Source organism: Sciurus vulgaris, assembly GCF_902686455.1.
Source record: "Sciurus vulgaris genome assembly, chromosome: X".
Lineage (NCBI taxonomy): Eukaryota > Metazoa > Chordata > Mammalia > Rodentia > Sciuridae > Sciurus > Sciurus vulgaris.
Window position 1 is genome coordinate 31522297 of NC_136471.1, and position 4442 is coordinate 31526738.

Consider the following 4442-nt stretch of genomic DNA (forward strand, 5'->3'; position numbering starts at 1 on the left):
CAGGGCCTTGGCCTGGGTCTTGGCTTGGGCCTGAGCTTGGGCCTCAGCCTAGGTCTGAGCCTGGGCTTGAGCCTGAGCCGGCTGGAGGCGATTACCTCAGTCCAGATGCCCCAGCAGTCAAAAGAAAGCAGCATGGCAACCCAGGATCCAGTAGAGCAGGCAGAAGAGGTGGCACAGGAGGTGGCACAGGAGGAACAGGCAGAGGAGATCATAGCGCAGATCACGGATGTGAGAGGTGAGGAATTGGTGGACCCGCAACCGGGGAGGCGCTAGCTGGCATAGGGAATTGGGAAGGCCCCGACCTTGGGTAGGGATGTGATGGGTTCCAACTTCCTCCAAATTAAGGCTGAAAGTGCTGTTTAGAAGCCCGATTCAAAGCAACCTTTATGGTTTTGAGGAAACGTGCTGCCCTCTACCAACCAGCGTTTAATAAGAGCTGAGATTATCAATGCAATTTGTGAGCCGACAGATGAATGTCAGTGGGAAATAAGGTGTTAAGGAGGAAACGAAGGAAACCTGAAGGAAAAGAGCAAGCAAAGGGTGCACCTCCTCTTCGGTTCATGGCTTTTAAAAGTGAAAAGGATCTTAGAAAGTTGACCCCTAGAAATGATTTGGGAGCACTTGGTACAAAGGACATATTCTGGGGTTGAGGAAACAATTGGCTTCACTGCAGAATTTGTCTGTGACAGAAACAAATATTTTCCCAACAAAGATCTGACCAAAACATTGAAAATGTAAACTGACTCAATGACTTTGATCCTTTCTTCCCCAAAGGAGAAGTGACCAGCGGCATTAGGTGGGAGATTTCCTGGGAGGAGGGGAACATGTCACTGTGCAAATGATCAAGCAGCAGAAGTATGAGGGCCACGGGAGGGTGATGCCAACCAGCAGGAAGGTGCCCAGCCGTGTTTTCTTAGCTGCTTCTATCCTCCTGCTTCAGTGGGAGAGGACGGATGCTGCTGCTGGGTATGAACGGGGCTGGTTTTTCCATGAGTATATGATCCCACTGTTTGTATTATTCTTCACTAAAGAAATAACTAAATATGAGTATGATCACTGGAATGAAAACGATGAAGATTTTGTCATTAAGAAAGAAATAAAAACAGAGGAAGAAGATGAAAAGGAAAATGAAAAACAAGAAGGACCTGAACGGGACCCAGATCCAGTGGATGGTAACCTCAGAAAACTCAGGTATCTGTGTATAGCTTTGGGTATCACTCAACAGTTCTGACATTTATCTGCTACTGACATCTTTGTTTTTAATTCTAGGAAATTGAGAAAAAGTTTACTTAAAATCACATAAAAATTCAATTTAACTTACTTAGAATGTTCGTAGAATACTCACATAGCTAGTATATAAAATATAGTGTGTTCTGAAAAGTAACTAATGGCTACTCATCTGTTCTTGTAAGATCTTTTGTCCAAGACTACTGTCAAGTGCTAAATATATCAGACTTAGTACCTGAGACCAGTATCTGTTGAGAAAAGTTACCGGAAGCAGCAGCTAAAGTGGCTGGGCCAGGCACTAGGGGGTCTTCATTACTTGGCCATTTAAATGGAGTCTCCTATACTAACTAGGATGCAACGCCTTATAGAATGTGACTACTAACAAATAGCAAAAGATAGGAATTTCAAGTAGAACCACATTTAATGGTTAGTATCTAAATATGCATTTAGCTAGAAATTTTTATATTTTGTTAGTCAAAAGAAAATAAACAGTTGATAATTTATAGCTGAATTGATAATTTGAGTATATTTAGATGTTGAGAATTTTTCTTTTCTTTTTTTATGTATTTTCATAGTTTTGTATTTCTTAACAGCCTCTTTCTCACAGGGTACAGATGGAAACCAAGGATCTGGGAGGGTAAGGGAATACCATTTGTGGTACCACTAGAGGTTTGAGATTTATTTAAATTCCATAATGGCCTCTCAAGTAAAAACACTACAAAACATACGTGCACGCACATGCACACACACACACACACACACACACACACACACACACATACACACAAGAATTTTTGATGTTAAGCACAAGAGACACAAGGTTGGTATGATCACATGACCTAAGTCATCAGTTCAATAAACACCCTGATATCCAATCACCCAAACTTTAAGAGGAAAACATGTTCTCTACTTGATATATACCACACAAATGCAGAAGATAGGACTATTACATTTAGAAAATTATTGGTGCTGGTTAATGTTGTGTAATTGTTTCTTTTCTGTCATTTCATCCTGCAGTTAAGAGGAATAAAAAGAAGATGGAAAAACAAGAATGTTGTTCACCATTTTTAGATTTTTTTTTCATTTTTCAGAAGCCCATGGAAAATTTAACACTGATATTCTGAAGTTCATCATCCTAAAAATGATATCCTATGAAAATGCCTTTTTTTTACCTGTTACAGGTATATTTGATGATGCTTAATAAAGTTAAAAATATGGGTTTTAAAAAATAAAGATAAACATGGGCAGATTTCATTTAGACAAATAATCCTGACTCAAATCTCCTGTATTTCTCTGTTTGGGTTACTTTACCCTATTAAAAGGTAAACCTGTTTTAAATTGTTTTATTGTAGCCAAAAACAAAATAATTTTTGTAAAGAGAAAAATGGAGGACAAGACTTTAGAGCTCTGTTGTCCATTATTTTAGTTACTAGCCATCTGTAGCTACTAAACACATGAAATTTTGCTAATCTGATTTGAGATTTGCAGTAATTGGGAAAAATAGTGTAGCATATCTTATTAATAATTTTAATACTGATTACATGTTGAAATGATCATATATTGAATTAAAATACAGTATTACAACTTTACCATTTTCTTTTTATATTCTAACGTGTCTACTAGAACATTTAAAATTCCATATGTGGACTTCATTATATGTCCACTAAACAATGCTGGTCTAGTAAATAGTTGTGAAGTAAATTTCATGAATGGCTCAGATTGTTTGGAGGCCACATGGTGCTGCCGAGGCTAGGCCCAGACTTTGACTTGTAGCAGTGGCTCTCAAAGTTTGTTCCCTAAATAGCATCATCATATTATCTAGGAATTCTAAAACTCCACCCAGGATTTACTGATTCAGAAACCCACAGGATGGGCCAGCCATCTGTGTTTTAAGCAGCCCTTCAGGGGATTCTGATGCACACTAATGTTTGAGAACCACAGGCTCATAACAACAGAGGAAGCATCTGAGACTCACCTAAACTAAGATCAGCCTTAATTCAGCTTGGAACTGTTGCAGGTAAACTGAATGGGATGGCAAGGGCTAGACTGAGAGGAGACACAGAGGGACCAAGATTGGGTGATAGCAACAGAAAAATGTGTAAGAGAAAAAGCTAGTTCCAGAAGGATATAAATGTGAGAGCATATATAGGAAGCCTAGGAAAACATACAAATGATCACCATATATTGACTGTGGTACATATAGAGACTAAGCGGTATTCATGTGAGAGATGCATACAGATGTTGCATACAGAAAGGTGTGTTTTGAAAAGGTAAACACATTTAGGATGCGAAAGGGAGGGATTTTTCTGTGGAGGTTTCCATGGTGGGTATCACCCCTATCCGCAGTTTAACATTTCTTAAGCTGAGTGGTAGATACAGAGATGTTTATAGTAGTATCTTCTATAATTTTGTGTAGTTCTAAAACACTACCAAAGTGGTAGAAGGGGAGTAGTTCTTCCTTCACTGTTGAGGCAGGACTTAGGGGAATCCTAGAATTCCGAAACCTATTATGGCCTCACACCATTCTAAAGGTATATTTGTCACAGAGGAAGATAAACCATAAGTAAAATATGTATGAGTTGATTTAAACTTGGGATCCCCAAATGAATTCTCATCCTAAGTCAGTTAAATATCTGGCTGACCAGGCCAAATATCTGCTCTAATACTCTTTCTCTCCCTCACTGCATGCCATACCTTGTTGCCCAAGCAACATGGCCCCATGGTTCCAAAAATAGTGGGTTCCAGGAGTCCATCTTGCAGTAAGACTTAGACCTAGTCCCTGAGAGAGGCTGACAGACAACCACCAACAATCATGTCCCTTCTACTTACTGCCAAAGGGAGACATGATAACCAGCCAAGCCAGAAGCGGCTTGAATTTAAAAGGGACATTTTTTTCTTTTTGGTCTTAAACCAGTTCTCTGCAATTTACATTTTTTTTTTATTTTTATTTTTTTTATTGTAAACAAATGGGATACATGTTGTTTCTCTGTTTGTACATGGCACAAAGGCATACCATTTGTGTAATCATAAATTTACATAGAGTAATGTTGTATGATTCATTCTGTTATTTTTTCCCTTCCCCCCACCCCTCCCACCCCTCTTTACCCTCTATACAGTCCTTCCTTCCTCCATACTTGCCCCCCTCCCTAACCCTAACTCTAACCCTAACACTAACCCTTCCCTCCCCCCCATTATGTGTCATCCTCCACTTATTA